This window comes from Fringilla coelebs, assembly GCF_963513975.1.
Source record: "Fringilla coelebs genome assembly, chromosome: Z".
In the NCBI taxonomy this organism is placed as follows: Eukaryota; Metazoa; Chordata; class Aves; order Passeriformes; family Fringillidae; genus Fringilla; species Fringilla coelebs.
Window position 1 is genome coordinate 12,196,833 of NC_140031.1, and position 24,098 is coordinate 12,220,930.

At 35.4% G+C, this 24,098-nt stretch overlaps 1 protein-coding gene across 6 annotated transcripts in view; it reads left to right on the forward strand.

Annotated features, from left to right (window-relative positions):
• The window catches only part of NIPBL (NIPBL cohesin loading factor), a 151,909-nt gene that overhangs the window by 3,970 nt on the left and 123,841 nt on the right, over window positions 1–24,098 (forward strand). The window lies entirely within an intron of this gene.

Here is a 24,098-nt window from a genome sequence, read left to right on the forward strand (position 1 = left end):
AATACAGATAGCCTAGCATATTGTATCAGGTACTCCACGCAATTTTGGTGTCTGTGTCCTGTATATGCTACAGGAATATATGTTAAAGGAAAAAATACCATTTTCTCCATCTAGCAAATGGAAAGCAGGCAAGGGATCGTGTGTAAAGTGCTGTGTTTATGACATTTAAGGGACCAAGGTGAAGATGAGATCTTAACCAAAGTACTTGAGAGTCGCATGTAAATTTATTTAAGTGAAATGTGAGGAATGCTTAAAAAATATCATCTTTTCTTGTCAGGCTCTATCACACTGAGTTCCCTAGGTTGTTATTGGCTGTTTGTGTCCACGATGTTTGAATATGTAATTAGGCGTCATTTTTACAGGTCAACTGTGTTTTGAAAATGACTGTTTATTAGTCTCAGGTCTTTATTTATAAATAGCTGATTATAAAGTAGCTGATTTACAATAAAGTAAATCTTGGACTTATAAGTGGTAGAGTTGTAAATGTTGCTAAAAACTGAGGCACATTTAAACAAACACTCTGTGAACTAATAAAAATACTTCTACAGAAATTACTGCAGGAAATTTTAAGATACAAAGTTTTCATTCTTGTAGAAGGGAATCTGTTAGTTGCAAACGATTATTGATATTACATAGTTTGTTACATTTTCAGCAGGTTTTTTAGATGTTCAGGTAGATTTGCTGTTATAATATGTGGTTACTATATCTAATAGAGTAACTTTCTGGTGCATTGTGTTCAGAGTCTTGTAAATGAAACTCTGCTATAGTGCCTCCTGAGTGCCCTGATACATGTTTAAAAGGGTGAAGTTAATATAGCTGTCACGTAGAAGGCGTGTTTTTGATGCTGTAAATCCGTGTAGTAGTCAGTAGCGTGTCCGTGATTTGTATTGGTCAAGGAGCAGTTTGAATTTTAAAAAGCCAGAAGATCCTGCTGAGCCCCAATCCTGGCCTCCCTTCCTCCCACTAATCTCCCATTCCTGTCTTTGTGCTGCCTGGTCCTGTTAGACACTGTTTGCAACAGGGCCTCAGGCCTACGTGCGTGGAGAGGAACCATTTACAGTTCGAAAAAGCAGCTTTTTATTTTTAAACTTTGTGAAATGCAGAGGGAGCCACTAGTCGTCTCTAACTGTCCCCACCTCGGTGTGTAACAGCGGAATTGCTGTTTGCTTTTGCCCTGTAGTGTGCATGGAGACCGAGTGTAACTCTGCTTCACAGGAAAGAAAGGACTGTGCAGAAGTAGTTGTAGTTCTTGGGTAGTTTTCATCATCAGGAAGCGACATTACAGCCCTAGCATTTCTTGCGTCTATGTTTCGGGCAGCTGCCGTTCTAAGAAGAATGTGTTTGTTAAGCTAACAGTAGTGAACTTTTCTGACTGATTTTTCATTTAAGAAGGGTTGCTTTAAATATTCTCGATATGAGCAGGAAATGAGCTACTGTAGTTACACAGTTCCTGTCAAGTTTATCTTGCCAGGGTTATGTGGTTGTGTTTACAGCACCCTTTTTTTTTTCTTTTTTTTTCTTTTTTTTAATCGGAACGGATGCACTTTTCTGGATTGAAGAATACTTGTGTTTATAAAGGGAAATATAAGATGTCTATTTTTATTTGTAATTACTTTTTTGGGATTGTTCTTATGAGCCGTATGTGTTAATCTTGAATTAGTTGCTTGATCAGTTTATATAGTTTTACAAAAATATTTAAAATAGAGATATTTATAAGAGGACTTACTTTTCTTTTGAGTTGCATGTTTTAGCATATTTGAGAGTGTGTTTGCATGCGTGAAGCAGGTCTGTTACACTTGCATACTACTTTTTCCCTGATGTTAGGAGCTTCTAGTTAGTGTTTATCACAACAGCTAACTGCTTAAGGACAATGTATTTATTTTATTGATGTTATAGAAATGCAAAATTAATTATTCTCGAGATGTTAGTTGTAACTATTATTTTATCAAAAAGAGAAAAATGCTTCTTTCTGTGTTTTATTTTGTACTTTTTCCAGCTTTGTGCATTTTGAATTTACTTCCTTGGCACAGGTTGTTTTTTTCCCCTCAACTTCTCAAACATTTTACCTAAGGTTATTCCAATAAAAATCCCTTCCTGAAATCTTTTGCTGTTGATTCAAGCGGGCTTTATACTTTTTAAAAATCAAAAACATAGAAACAGGCATGTCAGTAAAATAATAATTTTTTTAAAAATTTGCAATGTTTAAGTTTTGACTTAGAAGCAGCAGACAGATCAGGGAAGCCAAATGATATACCTAAGCCCTTTTGAAAATCGTTATTCTACATAAGAGTCCAGGTGCCCCATGAAAACTTATGCTTGAGACTCCATGTACATAAATGTTCATACAACTCTTCTTGCAGAATCAAGGCCATAGATAGTAATTTCCGTAGGAGAGAAGCTTTTTGTTTGTTTGTGTTGTTTTGTTAGTGTGATTATTAAGGTAATATAACTTTAATCCTAAATGTTTCATATCTATAGTCCTCTGCAATATAAATAAACTATATTTTGGAGGTTACTAGGTGAAAAATACGGATTGATTTAAGTTAGAGATCCTATTCCTATTTTTATATGTTCTGTGGCAATTGGACTTTCATGTCTATTATATTACAAAATGTTAAACTGATTATACTACATTTATATTAATATATCATAAAAATTGCACAAGACATATGAAGTTTCTGGACACTTGCTGTGACTAGAGAGAAAAATATGTACTTTTATCCTGAATATCTAGACCTAGGAGAGAAATCAAGTCATCAAAATCACAACTTTATAATATCTAGAAAGTATGTTAGAGGAGTGTGTAATATTCATGAATGTGTGTAATTTGGACAACAACCATGGGCACACTTAATCAGAAAAATATGAGTAGTTGTAGCTTTAGAATTCGTTGACAGACAGATGTGAGCTGGGTCATCAGGTATGGGTGGCTATTTAGTATCACAAAACACTAAGAATATTTTAACATTTGAAAGATTGGCCATTTCAGTATCATACCACTTATTTTAGATCTTGTTTTTCATTTGCCTTTATTAGAAGTAATTCAGGTCAGGTTAGTTTCTGATTTTGAAACATCAGCAGTAATGAACACTCAATTGTAGAGAGATACCTGCAAGGAAATGCTTGAAATTGGTTAATACCTATGCATTGTTGCTAGTAACTCTGTAAAATAATGATCTCTTTTAATAGTAAAAAAGGAAGTATTCTTGTAATTAAGAAAACAAGTGTTTAACAATTGTAAACTCCTTAATATAATTTATTTTTATTTTTATTTTTATTTTTATTTTTATTTTTATTTTTATTTTTATTTTTATTTTTATTTTTATTTTTATTTTCTTTGTATTCCAAACATACTTTTTACTAGCTGATCCTGACCCCCAAAAGGTGCGAAAAAAGTGCTTTACATTGACATGTATGACACCCCATGAGTAAGGAAATTGCGTTTGAGGAGATTGTGCAGGACCTGTGATTTGTGTTTCACTTCCTGTCCCTACTGTTAACCATGGAAAATCTCCCCAGCACAAGGGAAGGAAGAAAGGATTTTAGCACATCTCTATGTAGAAACTAAAAGGGATTCCAGTAAGATTGAACATGGTTGTTAATACTGTATTTTAAGGTGATTACTTGGTCTACCCAAATAACTTCAAAAGAATGTAAATATCCAAGACCAATATCCAAGTTTTCATGTTGAAGTCATAAAAAATTCTAGAAAATGTTAATTTTATGGCCTTTAGAATTTGTGTGAGTTTTAATTGTAAGTAATCAGAGATCTCAGATTCTTTTTATATGAGTAGATAACTAAATTTTTCATTTTATTGCTGTGTTTGATTTGAAGCGCTCTGGTTTTTGTAGGAGCGTGTGTGTGTAGACATGCAATGCATTTTCGAGGAACAGTGTCAGAAAACCCTAGGCTGCAAAATGAGGGAGTCCTATGAGGAAACAGCAGACTGAGGAGCTGGACCTTTAACTGCGCCACAGTATTCAACCCTACCCTTGCAGCCCCAATTCAGTGCCTCATCCAGTGCATGTGAGATGCCAGCTGACCACTCTTGAAACCCAGTTTATATACTTATCATTCAGTGTGTAGCCTGTTGCCTTACTAGCTACTGTGTACATCCCAGTCCTTCAGGAAGGCTAGAATGTTTTCATATCTTAATTTGTAGAGTTATCTCAAAACAAGGTGCTTTGCAGACTTCAGAGAGCTTTGTTTTTGCACATCTGTAAAATATTTCTTCAATTTTATAGATGAAAGACTGAAATAGAATCAAATAGTGAATTTTAAAAGCTTATAAATCTTATCTATTGTGACATGCTTTACTCTTCAGATTTTTAAAGTTACTTTACAGCACTTAGGAAGTTCATAACATCGTTTTTGTTGGCCTTATTTGTGGTCATGTATGTTCTACACTTGAACTTGTTAGGCTCATTGTTTCTCCTCTTGAAACCCTAAGAAGTATAGAATGGGTTTTCACTGGAGGCCTTAAATATCTATTAAATTTCAACTCTTTTGATCATGCCAACAGTTGGAAAAAAACAGACTGCCTGTCCTGAGAACCTAAAAAAGAATCACCTGTCTATCTCTTAAAGTTTATTGGGGAGAAGAGAGAACAGCGTTGATCATTAACTCAAATCTCACATGTAATTAAGTGTTGTGGCTACATATTGAACACAGAGATACAAAATGTTACTGTTACTCTCTAGGATTACTAGTTCCTGTTGGAAGGTATCCTAAGCATTGGGTTGGGATTCTTGGGGATAAAGCTCTGGCTCTTTACCTGTTGATTTTTGCAGTTGATGTAGAGTGGTAGAGAGCCCACCTCTACACCCTGTGGTCAGACCACTGCGATGTCAGTCGTTGTCAGGCTCCTCTAAGACTGTTAGTGAAGCAAGGCTGTTGAGGTGTAGTAAATGCATTCCTAGCCAGAAGATTGCTTCCGGGCTATAGGAAGTCCAGGCCCAAATGTGTAATTGTATCAGGCACAAAAGTTCTTGAACTTTTTTCTTCCCCTTTGGCTTTTTGTATCATGCTCAAAGCGCAGCTCGAGGGCTGTGAGTACATTGTGGAACAGGCAGAATAAGTAGCACTTTAGTCTTATTAACTTAATTCCTTTCTGTCTTGTGCAGATTTTCTGTGAGTACATTTGTGGAGGTTTTTTGTTAGTTTGTTTTGTTTTTTCTGCTTTTGGTTTTGATTGTTTTTAAGAGTTGTTTTTCATCTTTTTGGCTAAAGATGTCTTGAATGTGAAACTTCTCAGTGAACTGGTTTTGTTAACTGTGTTTTATTCAAATTCCTTAGTAGGAAAGTGTTATGTTCCACATAAAGCACTTCCTTTTACTTTATAAGTTTGTGTTTCATGACATATATGTCATGTGCCATATATGGGGCAGTGATCCTGTGAATAACAAGAAATGGGATATGATCATCTAATCAATGAGTATCACAATGCACAAGGAGTTAAAATACAGGTACAAGCAACCAAAACTTTAACATTTCTTAATATTTCTATGCTTGTTTTTGTGCTTTGCTTGTATTAATATTTCTATGCTTTTTTCTCCCTTTTTTTCCCCTCAAGCTCAACTGATTAACAAGCATATGTCTGTGATAATGCAATCTCTATCTCTTATGTTTGAACTTAGCCTTTCTTCTGTGTTGACCTCAGAAAGGATGAGGTTGCAAATACTCAGTCTCGGAAATTTTGCTTTCAAGTCTTATGACTTAATATGACTGTCTGCATTTCTTTCATGTTCTTTTCCATTCAGATGTGTTGCTTTCTCTTTTTCTTCAGATATGTTTTCTGGATCTTGAGAATAGGAGGAAGAATTTGGAGGGCCCTCACCAGATGCTATGTACAGCCGCTGACTTTAAAAAATTGCTGTAGAAAAAGTAATCTGGAACCCGCTTTTTGTAGTGTAAAAGCTGAACAAGTTTTGATGAGATTCTAATGAAGCTGTGGGGAGAACTTATGGGGAGTTCTTTGTGAAGATCTAAAATACTTGATTTTTTTAAAACTTTTTTTTTCTGAAGGGGAAATTTTAAATCTGCTTGGTTATATGTTTGTTAAGTTTCTAGTTAAAACTAAGATGATGTAATTGCTTTTTACTGTGTGAATGCTGTATTTCCTTTTTCTTTCTTTTGAATTAATGGAAAATGGATTTTTCTCTGCTAGCATGCTCAGTAGTGGTTGTCTCTTCTTGGCAGTTTCTTTTAAAAACTCATGTTGAGGCATAACCTGTGACATAGCACAGTTTCATTTATCCTGTTAAAATTTGGCAGTCACAAGGATTTGAAGCATTGCTTAACAGTTACTAGCTGACTTTAAGAATGCATGTTTCTCCTTGCATGTAGGTAGGACTGGTTCTCCTCTGTTTCCTGATTACTGATGTACTATCTAAAGGCAGTGATTTTACTTCTGAGTTTGCTAAACTTCAGTCATTTGGGTCAAAATCTTCCATGTTGAGTGAATGCCCTTTATTGACTTATCTGAATAATATTCAAAGTGAACATAGTTCACTATTCATAAGGCTTCATATAGTTCATAAGGCTTCTAAAGATTGTGATAGAGGAAAAAATATTTTAAAATTATTCTTGACCATTTTTTCAAGCTTTTCTTTGGGAAAAGGAGTTCAGAATTTCAGTGTGAAATAACTTTTTACATTAAGGATGTACATTTAGTTGCTATTTGAAAAGCTTTCAGAAAACTGGGCAAATTATTGGTGTGTAAAATATTAACTGACTTCCCTGATTGTAGGCACTATTGTTAAAAAACTTTGTTATGCATAACAGAGCTTTCCTAAAAAGTTCTTAGCAGTGAGATAGATGTACAGACTCTTAGTTATATGGTTTACATTCTCTGCTTATCCACAATGCAGATTAATTTAAGTGTGTAAAAGACGAGAAGTGAAATTGCAGATGGATGGAAGGGTGAGCATATGGAGAAGAAGAGCAGTGGACTGGAACTGGACTTAGATAGATGGGGAGGGAATGGAATTTGAAGGGTAGAAATTGGGAGAAGGCAGGAGCTTTGAAGTTCTTAAGGAGCAAGGCCACTCCTTAAAGATAATCAGTACATGTGCTATGAAGACAGTCTGAGAGAGTTGGGAATGTCTGAAGAAAAGAAGTCTCTGGGGAGAGACTGCATAGCACTTCTCAGTACCTAACTGGGGCATTTCACAAAAGCTGGAGAGGGATCTTTACAAGGACATGTAGTGCTGGGACAGCAGGGAGTAGCTTTAAGATGACATAGGGAAGGTTTAGATTAGGTTTTAGGAAGGCATTTCTTACTGTGAGAGTGGTGAGAAAATGTGTTGCCCAGAGAAACTAGCTGCCCCATCAAGGCCAGGTTGGATGGGGTTAGTGGAAGGTGTATTTGCCCATGGCAGGGAGGATGACCTTTAAGGTTCCTTCCAACCCAGATTCATTCTGTTCTATGAGATAATGACTGAACTGTAGTGACTTGACAAAGGAGCTGGTGGGGCAGATACAAATAGCCTTAAGAAAGATAAAGGAAGAGCTGTGAAACAGTCTTATCAAGAAGCAAAAAGATACTGTGGATTTGCTTGGACAGTCAAGGAAAGCAGTTCAGGGATGAGAACGGATGGAAGTGTGTTCTGAGAGAGGCCAGAGAAGGGAAGGAGAAGAAATTGCCTGAGAAGCCAGAAGAACAGAACAAGGATTGGCTGGGCAAAGAAGCATTATTTCACACAGAGGAATTCATTGTTTGAGTTGTCTTTTTTTTTTTTCCTAAACTGAGAAAATTACTTAGCAAAAAAAAAAAAAAAAAAAAGCTCAGAAATTTAGACTGCTTCTTTTAAGAGCTAATGATAGGAGATTCTGTAGTTCAGATTACCTATATAAGTATGTGTGCTACCTTTGTGAATGCATTATGGTATTCTTAAATCTGTAATCCCATTTTTACTGACACCAGGATGTCTCTTTTAGTGATTGTTTAAAATAAGTTGAATTGTGTTTTTTAATAGAGCAGGTTTTATAAATATCTCCAACTATTTGCCTTAGATGTTGTTGATTCTGCCTTGGAGAAAGGGATAAACTCTAGAGATTTCTTTCAGTCCTGTCTTTCATTAAACATTTTGATTCTCTTTGGTGTTCAGTGTGTAGCCTTTTGCCTGAATTGTTTTGTGTCATGAAGCCCTGCTCCAGAGGCAGAAGTCTTAATTTTCTCATAGACTTTTCTGTGGTCTGTACTGGAATATTGTAATTCCACAGTTAAGCTCCACAAATGCTTATTTTTAAAATGTTTTTGAGGATAGTATGTAATCACATAAGTTGAGTACTGAGATGAAAAAGTTGATCTCTATTATCTTTGGAAGTCTAACTGGAACAAGTAAAGAACCTTAATTTTAAATTAACTGGTTTGTTTTGGTTTTTTTTTTGTATAATGATTTATATGGTAATAGTAGAACAGATTTTGTTAATTTTGGTTACAAATATGACTAATCAGTGCTTGTTCAAATTAGGCTTTGGAGCCTGCAGGATAGAAGGAACACAGAAATATTTGCCATTTGTAATAAAAATAGAATGAAATTCCCAAGAGTGGCGTTTTTCTGTTTCCTGCTATCTGATCTGAAGCCTCTTTCCCTTCATATTTTCTTTGTTTTTACTTGGACTTGAAGTGTCATGTGTACAGCTGACCGTAAAGCCTTATGAATAGATTCTGATTCATTTCCAGAGCAGATCCCTCCTGTAAGCTGGAGGAAGATTGGGCCTGGGGATGGCAGGGAAGTGTTACACAATTACATAATCCAAGGACCGTGTCAGAATTCTTGGACGCAAGGGACATTTATTAACTTTTGATTGACTTTGCGAAGACTTTCAGCCTGGGGATGGGGGATTTCCTGTAAAAGTCTAGAAACTTTTGAGCCAATACTCAGAAAAAGTAGTGGTTTAGTATTTGTTGATATCAACTATTCAGTGCTGAATGCTCTGCTTTAGAGGATGTTTTTAAAGTTATGCCGCTAACACTTTTAATAGTAAGAGTTTTAACATACAGCTGTGCATTTAGTGTGATGCATTTCTAAGCATTGTCTTGTAAAATAGCTGTTAGAGTTCAATAAGTGAAATTTACAGTCTTGATTTCTACATCATAAAAAGGAATTGGAATGACATCAAAAAGGGACTTTGTTGTGATACTGCTATTGAAAATGTCATTCCTTGAATGTCAGTCAAAAATTTGAGATGTGTGAGATGCAAAATGGAAATTAGCTCTTCTGGTGCTAAGTAAGGCACCCGTATTGGTTAGTTGATAGAAAACACTGGAGAGATTTTTACATCCTGGAGTTCAGTTTGAATCACTTTATTTGAAAATCATACTCTCTCCTTCAGGTTTTTTCCCTGTTCCAATTAATTTTCTTTGCACTGTGATGTAGTATTCCCTCAGCAGGAGGAGAAGGAAATGGTTACCTCCCCATAAAATATAAAGCCAGTCAAAGGCACTAAGAGATAGTGACAAATGCATGTTTGAATGTCCTGATACTGAGGAGGATTTCAGAATCTGTTAGATGCCTCAAGCAAGTGTTCGATGTCTGTCCTCCTGAGTTTTTAAATGAAGTGTTGGAGGCAGTGGCGAGTACGCAGGGTCAAGTAGTCCATTTTCTATGTTAGGTATGTTCAAAGCATGTTTATGACTGGACTTCCTTACTCTGAAGGTCTTGCCCAGACTTATGGGTAAAACTGCTGAACTGCTTGGTACTGACATACACTGAAGCAAGGTTGTTGGTGAACTTTTTTGGTGATAAGTTAGGTGACTAATGGCTTAGAGAGTTGTAGGAACACACTGTGCACTCCAGAGTCACTATTATAAAAGGTTATTTAGAGTTATGACTCTGCATATTTCCTCACTGGAGTAATTCCCTCTGGCATTCTATCTAGCATGATGTAAAATTTAGTCATGTTATTTGCAAAAATAGGTGATTTATTTTTACCATGGAAAATATAATTAAAATATTTGAGGAATTGAAATAAAAATTGAATGGTTTAAAGATGGTTTTGTCTGTAATTTGCTAAATATCATTACACGAAGTACTACTGGAAAGTAAACATTCTCAGTTTTCACATAGGAACAAGCCATCACACTACTGGATAGTAAACATTCTCAGTTTTCGCATCATACTATAATTTTATCCCGCAACCTGGAGAAAGAATAATGAGAACCATTTATTTAATTTTGTGGTGTATTAAATACTTGCCTTGAACGAGTAGACTTCAGAATAGGAATTCCCTTTTTTTTGTGTGTTTGTGCTTTTTCCGGACAAATCTTTTTCCTAGACTCAAAGTAGACATATGATGTCATGGAATTAAGCAAATTCCTAATCATGTCTTGATAAACAATTAGTCCGTGAAGTCTTATGAAAAGCTCTGTAGGTGGACTTCTGAGAATTCAACACAAGTCCTGAAAATATGAAGTTATTCCATGCTCATTCAGTGAATGTTCAGTTGTGTATATGTAGCATGTGGCAATTGCGCATAACTTGGGTTAATTTAAACCTGTTTCATTGCTGGCTAAGGAAGGTTGGATTAATTTGCATTTTTCATGGGTATTATGTACAATTTTTGAAAGTCAGCTGATGCATAGTTAACTAGACAGTGTAATCTACTTGGAATAATCAGCTTGCCCAAGTGGGGCTGTCATCCCACGTAGCCCTACGTAAAATTTGGGCAAAAACAGTATTTGCCTGAAACAAAAACATTTAAGGTCTACTACCTGCCCCTACTTATTGATACAGGTGTAAATTGGAGCAAGTGTTTTGGGGAGGACAAATAAAATGGATAAAATCATCATTGTAAAATACACAAATTTTGTAATTCTGATAGAAGATATCATAAAGCTTGTTATAGATATAGCAGATAGTTATTTTAAACAAGAGCAGAAAATTGGTTTTATGATGATGCTTAAATACTTATGCTATTTTGTAATAAATCAAACAAAAGTTAGAAAATTTACATACTTTAGTTTTAAAGGTGACCCTTTAGAAACAGCATCAGTTACCAAATATATTAAACTCGCTGTACAAAACTTATAAGTTTTATTTGCAAAATGACAGTTACCTTGATAGAAAGAATTCAGTTTAGTTCATGTGCATGGTTATGATTTATAAACATTCTGTAAATCAACTTACATGCAGGTTCATTCATAATGCTTTAAAACTATACTTTTGCGAATGGTTTACTTTCAGTAATCCAGGGTTTACACAGACTTGATTACTAAAAATTGATATCAACGTATTTGCTTCCTTAAATAAGAAGTAACAAGAACCTTAATGTAGGGTGTTCACATATAATACAATATTTATTTTATGAACTCAGTTACTATAGTAGTAAATAGTGGGTGCACAGAAGACAAAATAGCTCCTTTTTTCTTTAGATAAGGCATGATAATTTTTAGGCTAGATTTGCCCATTAAGAGTAACAATAGCTTTGTGGTCCTGTTGTAGTTTGTGTTGTTCTGTGGTTAATTCATGTTTTTCATAATCATTGTTAATTGTTTCATGAATCTTTGTAAGTTAAAGATGTTTGTATTTTGGGGGAATGAAGTGGGAGGGGGTTGTTGACTGTAGTGCTAATTGAGGAAATGTAGTGGTGGGCTTCCAGTTATGATTGCTTTGCAGTAACTCTGAACTCTGAATATAGTTTAATAAATTCAGCACTCATTTAGCTTACTAACACATTTATCAGTGGTGTGTTAATTAGCATCAGATAACTTGAAAGATTTTTTTTTTATAGAAACACCTGTGTAAAATGCTTATGTACTTGTTTGGGTAATAAGTCAGATACTTGTCCACTGAAAAAAGTGGAGAGCTGTCTTTAAGAATTCACCTTAAAATTTTTTAGAAATCAGAAGTACCTACTTGACAGTTAGTGTCTTAGAAAATGTAGAAGAGGAAGTAGGAATAGTTAGCAGTGGGGGGAGCTCAAGTTCCTTGTAATATGAACCTGGCAGACACAAATGTAAGTGAATGTTGGATTATTTGAGGTAGGAGTTCAGTATACTATACAGAATACTACTGTCAGGATAAATTTGTGTTTTAGACACTAGTATTATCATGTGTGCCAAAGCATGCAGACAGTAATCTCAAACATTTGGCCTGGGAAGGCCACTTGTGGTTCTGCAGGCTCTAATTTATGGTCTTCCATGGCAACTGTTAAAGAGAAAAAAGGATTATGAATTAAGATGTGTCCCACAATCATATCCTATGAGTTTAATGTGAAGAGTTTATTTTTTTCTGGTTATAAACAACCTGTTCACGCAGGAACAGATCTTTACCTTGCTGCTAAGGTGCCCTACTCTTTGTTGTATGTTTAATCACAGAGGTTGGTAAATTAGCAATTATTCTGTTGGAAAACAGGACAAAAATTCAGTACTTTCATGTCCTGGACAAATGGCTACCAGTGGTTAGTGTGTCTGCCTGTATAGGTGCCTTGGCATCCAAAATAAGAAAGAAAGAGTATTAGCTGCTCCTTATTCCTACTTTAGTGTGTGTATTTGTCAGTCTTGATGCAAATCTAAGGTATTTGAGGCCTGATCTGTTTGACATGCTTCTGGTTTCTCTTCAGATGACATGTGAGTGAAATTAGAAGGGTGCCATCCTTAATTTTTGATGCTTCTGAGTTGTTAGAATATCTCCAAAAAGATGTGTAGTTTCTATGTCCCCTGTGTGCTAAAATAACTTTCAGTTTGGAAAAAAAGCAAATGGATTCTAGCAAAGCTGCAGAGAATTGAGAAAGAACTCCAAAATGACTTGAGAAATAATATTAATGTTTCACAGCAGAAAGATTGAGCTATCGTTCTAACAGGTGCATGTTATCAGCTTCATTTCAGGAAAGACTGCAGAGATCAGCTTTAGTCTTCCCTCAAAGGTACTGCCCTAAAAATATGTATTTCTAGCAGTGCTATGATTTACATCTTACTCTGTATCTAATAATTAGCATTCATCAGGTGATTTATGATTGGCAAACAGCTGTAACTGTACTTATAAGACAGTGGGCTGAAAATCATAGTACATTTAGGATATACTAAAATGTTTAGTTTTAAAGTAATTAGAAGATATAATGATAATAATTGAATTTTATGAGGGTTTCATAGTTTTTTTCTAGATAGGTAAAATTTATCTCAATTGATTAGAGCATGCTGATAATAACACCAAGGTTGGGGATTTAATCTCCATGTGGACCGTTAATTTATGAGCTGAATTATGATCCTTGTGGGTCTTCCAACTCAGAATATTCTGTGATGCTTCAGATATAACTTACCTCTGTTTTAAAGTCCAGTCCCTTCCTAGAAAAAGGGACCGTGTAATTGCAAATTATTCTAGTTCAACAGGTTATAAAAATTAAGTGCTCAGCATCCAATTGTGTGACTTCTATTAAAAAAATTAAGTATGACTCACAAATCTGGTCTTCACTTTATTCATTAATTTGATTATCTGCATGGTCAGTTATGATTATCCTTGTATTTGTAGTGTATGGGCCATGGTTCACCTTTACCTTAGCAACAGCTGGGACAATAGCGGTGTCTGAGTTCTAGTCAGAAGTTTTGTATAAAAGCCTCAGTGAAATTGAGAGCTGTTATTAGGCTTCTCTTGCACAGTAGTGAGGTTCAAACCTTTAAGAAGAGATGGTTGTTGTTTAGAATGAACTACTTGGAGAATAATCATCTTTTATGTTCTTCTACATAAAAGATTAAGAACATCTGTGTTTTGTCAGGAATGTAAAGATTCAGTGTGGATTTTTGTGGTGTGACCCTGTGACATCTAATTGAACCTTCATGAAGGAGTTCTTGGGCCTTCCACATATCCCCACAACACAGTCAGCTGTGCAGCCCAGAACTTGGAACTGTGTCTCTGGCCTAAGACATACTTCTTTTATGTTAGCTCATCAGTTCCGAATTTAGAGATGTAGATACAGGATGCACATGGATTTTTATTTAATCAATTAAATGGTATCTGCAGCTCATAGAAATAAAGTTCACAAATGGGAAAATGCAAATTTTTCAGTTTTGATCATTAATTGATGACCTACTTTCTCATATTGGAAGGTGTTACTTATTAATATAAATATGGAAAAAATAGTTGCTGTATACGAATGAGTAGAGAAGCATTTACAGTGCATTTATCCTCTCTCAGGTTTTACCAGTCGTTTCTTTGAACAAGTATTGCCAAGAGCAGTATTTTCTTTCACATATTAATAGGGTTTTGGCATGTTTTTTATTTGTCAGCTTCATTGACTCCTTGCTTCTATACGTGAGAGCTTGTACGTGTGACATAATTAGAATATACTTTCAGGAAAGGCCATGTAAATACTTTAGTAAGTGAAGTTGTAAACAGGCTTAGCTAAACATAAACCAAGCTGCTCTTACACTGAGACTTACATTTTTGGATTTCTCTGATGTCTCTGATTAGTTTAAATGTCTACTTTTTAGAAAAGTGTAGTCATTTTTCTTTAGAAAGGGCTTGCTCATCTCTCTCTTTTCCCTCACTCTCCCATATTTTTGCAATTGGCCATTTAATCACTAACTCTTATAAGCCAGTGAAGAAGCCACATCATGAAAGGATGCTCAGGGAGTACAGCGAAATAAAAATCTTTCTTGTGCTGTTTTTTTGGAGCATTGACAGAAGATATTGGTTGAGTGAATTATGAATGAGGCTGGAGCTTTGCAAGTATGTGACGTGAGCTGGATGGTCCCTTTCTCGCCTTGCAAAATACCGAGATGTATTTTGATGTCACTGAGTTGGGTAGGTTTGTGGGAGAAAACTTGATTTCTGAGGGAGCATTTGTTGTTGATTTGCAATGAATTTCATTGTTTGTATTGTAGTGCTTGATTAAAATATTTATAAACGATTTGGGAATACTTACTTTCAAAATATGTTGCTAAACTAGATCCTGAGAAATATTTTGGCTGACTGAAAGATATTAACAACTTACACATTTCAATATAATAGAACAGATAATTCTGCCAGGGTCTTTTATTTTCTTGGCTTTTGGGGTAAGATGGATTAACATGTATGCATGTGTTGTCTTGTTTTCTTACATATATTAAGTTTTAGCAGTTATAGGATCTAGTGAGGATTTTTCTCTGTATGGAATTTACAGTTTTTGGTGATACTCTGCTCCAAAGCAAAACAGAAACAGTATATGGCATCTCTGGTTTTTGGAAATCTTACATTAGTAGAAATCCTTAATTTGACTTTTGAAAACAACACAGTGATATTTGTGGGGAAAATTCAAATCAAAGTGTACTAGAGCTGCAATTGTAGAATGTAAATAAAATGTTCTATTTCAGAAATAATGTCATGTTATAAAGTTGAAACAACTAAGTTCTGTTATTTTAAATTAAAGTTGATTTAAATGGAAATATTTTCTAAGATGTGTCCACTTTGACGTATGGCAGTGTTCAATGAAGCACTCTAATTAAAAAATTTCTCATTGAGTTACATGGATAGGTGTTTAGGAAGAGCATAAATATTTTCTCTCTAGCCACTAAAGGTGAGACAAGTAGGATTTTCACCAGTGTCTCCCCCCTGTACTGTATTTATAGGGGTCTCAAATGCTGTAATATTATCTGAATAATGTCCTAAAACTTCTGGTCATTAAATTATTTCTGTTTGTGTACATGTATAAGTTAGTAGCTGTAAGATATCTTCCAGTCTTATACGCTTCTTGCTTTTCCAGTTATTTTCTAGATCCTATTATGGTCCAACAGTAAGACAACTTTGATCTTATGGATTATATAAAATATCTGCTAAATAGGCAGGTTTGTGGAGATATTGCAGGAGATGCCAAGGTCCTCAGGAGAAGATACAGTTGCCCTGTCATAAGCATGATTTTTTTTTTTTTTAAATACAAGACACAGAATTAAGGTGGTCTTAAGTCCATAACACTGCCTATTATATTTTTTTTGTCCAGGTTCATATGACAGAACAATTGTAATATGAACATCTGTCATTTTCAGCTTCTCTGTTTTGAGTGTGCTACATTTAAGTTTCCCTAAGCTGGAAAAAAAGTACCCTAGATGCTTATATTAGAACCAGCTAGGTAAACTATGGTACGAAGTTTAGTTGAATTTACTAATTTCCTGTACTATAAAATTGGTGGTTTAATTATACGAGTTTGACAGCATAGTACTAAAGAAGCATAAAGACTATAAATCCAAGCTTTAATAGATGATGCAAAATGAAATATCTCTTTTCAGATCAAGGAAGTTTATTAGGAGTGACCATGCTTAGTCAGTGCACACCTGTTCTAAATTACAGAATATGTACTTTGTTTATCTTAAGAGCGATACTTTTTCCACAATAGGTAGTGCAGAAGCTTTGCAATTATTGACATTAAATGAGTCTATTAAACTAGTTGATTCAGAGCTGTTGAGTTGTAGTGAGAAATAGCTGATGTGTATAGCTATGATCTGATTCTCTAAAACTGGAAAAGTAAGGAAAAATGCTTTTACTCAAAACTAATGAATGAACCCTGTTTATCAGGTTTTATTTACATTTTGTGGTAAGGCCCTCCTTAACACTGTGATTTAATTTGAATCTGTGAAAAGGGCAGTTTTTCAGAAGATTAAATATCTGTGGTCATACTGTTGCATGCAGTCATTACATATTGACTGAAGAATTCTTTCTGGATTGTATCTTTCCCTTCCCATGTTTTGTGTTTGAGATGGCAAGTACAGTTTTGCATTAGTTTTTAATCATATTACCAAATAGATTGTCATATGCAGAAGCTTAACTGTGAAAAACACTAATGAAATCTGAAATCCTCTAATAATTTTCTAGTTTTACAGTGGTTCTTCTCTTAGTCATAATTTTGATATTGCTTGTCCAGCTACCCTTGTAACTACAGCTTTAATTTACTGAAACTAAAAAAGTTTTTAATTTAGTACTGTTACTGGAAAGTGTTACTGGTTAGAAATTTTTATGATTGGCTCAATATAATTAACTTTGCTTGCGTTATCTATCTGAGTGTGTGTCTGTACGCAATACAAAGAGAACTAACAAATGTATAGTTTGAAAACTGGTTTGAGTACCAGGCGGAAAAAATCCCAGGCAGTCAAACTGTAACTGTTAACAAAAAATGTATTGATTCCTAAAAAACAGCCTTTCAGAATATTTGATTATTTCACTATGATGATGTCAGTTGTCTTTCAGTCTGTTTTCTGAAACAATGAGGGACATGCATTACTGTGCTGGAAATCACTTTATTATTTTTCATAAGGATTTGTCTATCCAATGGAACATATTAAACCAGTGAGAGACCTACTACGAGGCTGTATGTCAGTATTAATGGTGATCACGTTTCTCTGTACTTGAAGTTGTCTCTGAGTATAATTTCTCGGCATTTCAAGTTCTTAGCTTGAAGAGTGTGCAAAACACAGTACAATTATGTTGAAGGTGGTACATCTTAAAAAGGGGGAAAAAAACCTTTTTAAAAGCTTTGCAACTTTTAAATTTTCCAGTACCTTCAGCAGAGAGTCCTCTTGGCTAGTTAACTGTCATACCCAGCTTCACAGAACTATTTTGGTTAGAAAAGACCTCTTAGATGGAGACCAACTGTAGATCATCAAGTGCAGCCATTCCATAGCTTGTACAGCATGTGCCTTTTGACTCTTGAAATTGTGTGATTGAATGATTAACTGTTAATTAAATTATTAAGAAACAAATTGTTAAGAAACACTTCTTTTAACTACTGCTTGAGAGATCTTGGTTGCATTGTAGCAGAAATGTTGTCATTAAGAAAATTTTTTTGAAGTTAACCACTAGAATAGCAATACACTGTGTTGACATGCACACTGGTATTTTAAAAAATGTGTTGCTGTATTCTGTTAGTTAGGCCTTGCCTTAATTGTATATTTTGCATTTGACTCTGGGTTTTCTGTGCGCTAAATAGGCCTCACTGAATTCCTGTGCAAGATTGTATCTTTTAAAAAGTCTTATGTTAAGGGCTGAAGTAGTACATGCCTCTCCCCTGTTCACCACATCTATTAATCAGGCATGTCTGCCTACCATCCTTTAAAACTAAAGACAACTTTCCGCTCCTTTACAGGCCAGTGAATACATCTTCAGGATCCATAAATATTCCTGAGAAATATTTCTATCAAAGTCCAGGTTGTACTTGCCCCTTCATTGAAGTATTACTTAATTTCTAGTATTTACTCATGCTGTTGTGTGTGACTCATGAATCATCTTGGGTCATTAAGCTTTTTGAAGAGGATTACTTCACAGTGTTGGAGTTGGTGCCTAAATATTCCTGAGGTTTTACACAGATGTTGTGCTTTAGAAGGCCTGTATGCTTAATTTGGAGTTTTGAGGTCAGACTGTCCACAGAATATAATTCAAATTAGAGAAGAGCTTGCTCTTAATATCTGAAATAAGAACCTGTATAAAATTAGGCATTTTCAGTGAACAGTGAGGATTAAATTGAAAGTATGCCATATATTCTTCTTCACAACGATGCCTGATGGGTTAGAAGTTCCGCTGTGAATTGTTTTCAGTCAGTTTATTCAATAGACCAAAACTACCTTCAAATTAACTGTTAGGCTTTACTTGGCAAGTGAAATATCAGGTGGAATTTGACTTTGGTTCTTCAGAGAGCAGCATGGGTAATCCTTCTACAGTATAAAATAGAAACCATAATAATTTTGCTGACTTTCCAGTGTGCAGTAGTAGTAACTTGGTGAAGTCTTAGGTGTTTTTCTCTGAAGTAGTACCAGTGAAAATGGCCAGAGGTTGCCTGGGTTGTAATGCTGCTGTACTGCAGTGTAAGGTAAAGTTTCATGGATTCTGCCAAAAAATACTATAGAAATTCTTCAATCACCTAGGTGTATTTTAATGATCATATGTTTTCATTTTATAGTGATTATAGTATATGGTTTTATATAGGTATATAAATTTATATATTGTCAGATATGTGGGGACAGTCAGGGTGTTTGACAGTTGCTGAACATTGGGATATGAGTATTTGAAGTGACAATTTCCCCATGTGGACCGAATTTCAATAAGATGGTAGAAACAGGTGAAACAGAGATTACCTGCTTGGGATCACTGGATAGTCTCTGGAGTAGCTGTAGGTGAAAGGCCTTTCATCAGAGTAATTTTCAACATTGATTATAAAGTTGTCATGACCTTTCTCTCTTTTTGTGGGTTTTGTTTCTTTACCTGTGGGAGTTGTTTGGTTTTGTTTTTCTTTGTAATTTTTCCCCTATATATCTGGGTTCAGGTATACATCTCAGGTTTAAATTATTACTCGAATATTTAAAAATTTGGAAATACAGATAAATAGGACAGAATTACCTCTATCTGTGCTCTCAAACATTATGTCATTTTCTCACCACTGCATTCACCAACACTGACATTGATGATATTGCTGGTGTCCTGTCTTGAGACTGAGCAAAAGAAGCAGGTTTAATCCTAGTTTCTATTGGTGTTTATGTAGTAAAGATTTCTCTTTATCTTTGCATGAAGCAGTGGGGCAGCATGGAAGGAAACCTGGCTAATGAATAGAATTGCGAGGAAAGGAAAGCAGTAAGAAGTAAAATAGTTGAATTTGAGAAAATATTTTTGTAAAACAACGTTTGGAAGAGTTGCTGGTTACAACAGTATTAGGAAAGGAGATATATTTGTTTTTTTCTTTAGAGGTTGGAATATACAGAAAAAGACAAAGGGAGATAAAGAAATGGTTAGCACCTTTCTGCTGATTCTCAATCCAGCTCCTAATTGCATTAGAAAATTAATTAAAAAATTAGAAATTTCTTGAGTATCCCCTTTCAGGATAAGATTAGGTCATCTCATTCTTACCCCCCTGTTTATGTACCGTATTGTGCTTTCTCATTGAAATGAATAATGAGTCAGAGACAGTGCTGTGAGAGCAGTAGCTTTTAGTGGCAGTCAATTCAGCTGTTACATGGAACTTTATCCTGTGCTTTGTGTCAGCACCTTTAGTGCTACTACTCTCACTCAGCATCTCCCATTCTCAGGTTGTCCTGCATTTATTGTTTTGTATGTTAATTTCTATTTATTTTTCCTGTTTCTTGATGTGTTAATTTATGGAAGGGTATGGGACTAACTTTTGTCAACCAATAATGTTATTTTGTGCTCCATTTTTTTGTTTATGTATACAATACAATAAATTGTTAAAATTCTTTTAGACTGTGAACAGTTTAAATTTTAAATATATTAATAATTCTGAAGTAATTTAGATTCCAGCTTCCATGTCTTAAATCTAGCCTACTGTCCTGGTTTAGGGCAAATTTGGGAGAGAATCCCCAAAGAGGGGCCCCTCCAGAAAGCAAACCCACACGGCCCCTCCCCCCAACCAGTTCGAGAAGAACTCCACAGAGAGAAGTGGAAAGAACCTGTTTATTGAACAGCTCAGCACCCCCCAGCACACAAAATGAACAATACCGGATGACAGCACTGTTTCACCACCCTGAAAAAGATGACAAATTCAGAAAGTCTCTCTGGGGGTGGTTGCTCTACTATCAGTCCCTCTGGCGCTGGGGCAGCTGCTGCAGCCACAGGGTGCAAACTCTCGGTGTTCCCAGGTCCCAGTCTGGAGCAGGTTCGAGTAGATGCAAAACGGGAAAGGAGAAATAGTCCAGGAAGAAATTTGGACTGTTTAGCTAATCTAACTAATGAGAAGAAGCAAGAAGCAAGAGCAAGCAGAAACAAGAGCAAAGCCAAAAGCCAGGCAAAAAGCAGAAACAGCACTATGTACTGTCCTGTCTGTATGTCCCGCTGGCCATGGGGAAGTGGCTGATAAGGAGCCAAAACAAAACATTCCCTCTTCAGAGCCAGTCTTGAAGGCACAGAACATGATATTCAGCACAAACAGCACACACGAATGGGGAGACAAGCATCCTAACGTCAGCCTAGGACACCTACAATACAAAATGTTTATAAAATTGCCACACTAATGCAAAAGTAAATGAAACTTCAATATTCCTGATGTATAAAACACACATTTTCTAGGCCTAAACTTCCATTGTCAGAGTATGATAACATAATGTTTTTGTACATTAACAGAGAGAGGCTTGTATGCACTTCTGCTATATTTGAGTTGCAAAACTGCAGGAAGTCGGCAATGACTATATCTCAGCTGGTGCACAGCAGCCTGAAGAAGAGACCTAAGCAAGAATATAAACTCACTCAGCAATTTATGAGGAAAACAATCAATTCCATACCTGAAATAAGCAGTTTTTCAGAAGTGGTGAAAGATTAGCTCAGCCATGTGGCTGCCTTCTAAACCAAAAGTTGCAATGAGTCTCAGGAAAAATGGGGTAATTTGTGGGTTAATAAAATAGGTAAATACAGTTATGTTTACAGGTTTATATAAATAGTTATCATGGTTGACTCTATCCCAGCTGAAGCTAGCACCTTCGTGTATACAAGCTGTACCTTGCTCAGGATAATCAGCAAGTGTTCTATGCTTTTTAAGGAGAGTCTTGTTCAAAAAAGATACCAGAGTGGAGAACACAAAGGACTTGTGATGTATCTAGGAAATTTACTTTGTATACTGAAGACAGAACAAAGCATTCTAAGCATTTGACTGTTAGTATGAGAGTAGCAAATGATAGAAGAGGCTAGCCTTATTGACAATGTGGAGGACATGGAATGAAGTGTGATGTGAGAAAAAGTATGTAAGTGCTACGGGAAAAACCGCAAAATCTTGCAGCTGTAACATCGTGGGGTAGATATGGAAGCTGGTTGAAGATAGAAGATAAAAAGGTGGGCTCAAAATGCCATAATGACAGCTGTAACAATGAATTACTCTGTAGAGCATGAAGACAAAACCAGTCTGAAAACAGAATGTAAATGACACAATCAGCTAAAATAAAGGGTGACTGAGTGGAGCAAGTGTGACAGAGGGCTGCTGAGATGGTTAGGGGGCTGAAGCATGAAATTAATAGAAGAATCTGAGGTTTGGTTGTTGTGGAGAAGAGAAGGCAAAGAGAGGGATTGAAATGCTGTATTTAACCTGGTTGATAATGACCATTTATGTAGAAGGCAAGGCAGACTCCTCTGAGGGGCGAAACAAAAGAAGCAAGAGCTGCTGTTGCAATAAGGGAAATGCTGACTGGATTTAGCTGCAAAAAACTCACAGTGAATCCCCATTCTTGAAAGCAGATTTTGACTGGCATGGCCCTTAATAATCTCACATAACTTTGAGATTGCTCTTACTTTGAGCAAAGGGTTGCTCCAAATGTCCCTCAATAAATGGGCTGATTTTGTGCCAGCTTCTGTTTAGAATCATTGTCTATGCTTGGTAGCAATAGGAGTTACCAAGAGAAAGCTTTGTTAAAATACTGGTCAAGTTCAGTTTTACTTGGTGTATGTATTCAAGATAATCCAAGTGTGAATACAAAGGTTCATTTAATCACAACATTTGCTAGTTCTTTGCCTGTTTGAGGTGAGTTACAAGGTACCTCTCCTGGATTTGATGGAATTAAATATTTCGGTTAGATAAAGATATTAGTCTGAAAGGTAGCTTTTAAAATGTAATTTCAAATTTCTAGATGTGATTTACTGTAATTGCATATCCAGTGTTTGAAATTCTATGTTTAAATGATGAAAGAAACAGTGGGAATCACTGTACTAAAGTAGTTTACGTAGAGGTGTTTTCTGCTGGATGTTAATTCAGAGCAATCATAATTAGAAGCTCAGTTTCTTCCTAATATTTTTATTCTTTATTTCCAGTTCCTATGGATGTACCTTTTTCGTGGATGGAAATTATTGTTGTATCTTAAACTCAATGTTCTTTCACAGTAATGATAGTTAAGGAATATAATTTAATATTTTCTAAAGGATATACTTTATTTTAGCTAGTGAAAAGTTACATGCCAGTTAAGAATCAAATTTTGTAGGTTAGTGCAAGAAGGAATGCACTGTAATGTAAAGCAGTGTTAGACATTAGAAGATAGTTATAAGGAAATAAGAGTTCTGAAAGATGAATCCACAAGCTTTATATAATAGAGTCTTGTTAAAAAGCCATTAACAAAAAAATTATTACTTCTGGATATAAAGTTGCTCTGTATTGTCAGCATATGGAAGGTCTGGAATACCTGTCACGAAAAATTTGATGACCTTGAGAGCTGCAGAAATAGAGGTAGGATAAAATTTGAATGTGAAATATTGGTACATTTGAAGATTTATTACTAGAATTTATGCTGTAAACAGACAGTTTTTTGCATGGTATATCAGAGGAAGCATAAGATCTGTGTATATTAATGTTTTTACAAAATACTTAGTCATCAGCAAAAAGAGACTACTATATGCAGGTTTTTTATCTATCAGAAGAAGCATGTCTTTGTAGAAATATTCACGTTATCAGAGTACATGCATTGACAGGCAGTGTATTGGTGTGTGATCCTTTTGGGTTCAGGAAAATAATGAGATGGTATCAAGTGTTGAGGATAGTAAGAAGGTTGGGAAAATTTATTTTATGCAAAAACTTATTTTTGTAGCAAAGGGCTCTCAGCATAAGTTACAGTCCTGCTAAACTAATTTAAACTAATTAGAACTAATTTGTTTACATGACTTCTGGGCTACAGCTGGCTCATGTCCGACTAGCTCAGAGTGTTTACAAGTGGTACTCTTAATATTCGACCTACTCATGCAGCAATTCCCAAGCCTTTTTTCTCTCTTGTTCCATTTCTGAGCTTGGGATCATGTTTTGGGGTTTTTTTGATATTTTTTAGTGTTTTGGGTTTTTTTTAAGTGATTCTTCTGCTGTTGAATTTGTCAAGACTATATACTACTTGTGGTCTACAGCCCTGTCTTTAGGGGCTTGAGAGAGATGATACAAATGAGCACTAAATTTTCTGGAAGGATTCACATCTGGAAAGGACAGGAGATACTGGCCAAGAAGATGCAAGAAAAAGGGAACATAAACTGGCAGTGAAAAATTCCAGTCTGGAAATTTATATAAAGCTCTAGAATGCAAAAGAATGAGATGCTGGAATTACCTTCCAGTAAGAATGATGAAGGCAAACTATTTATGAAATTACTAAATACTTGAAGTACGTTATGTGATGTAAATGATAATGGTCTGGACTTCATGATTAGGGAAATCCTTGTTTCTTAAGAAAATACTG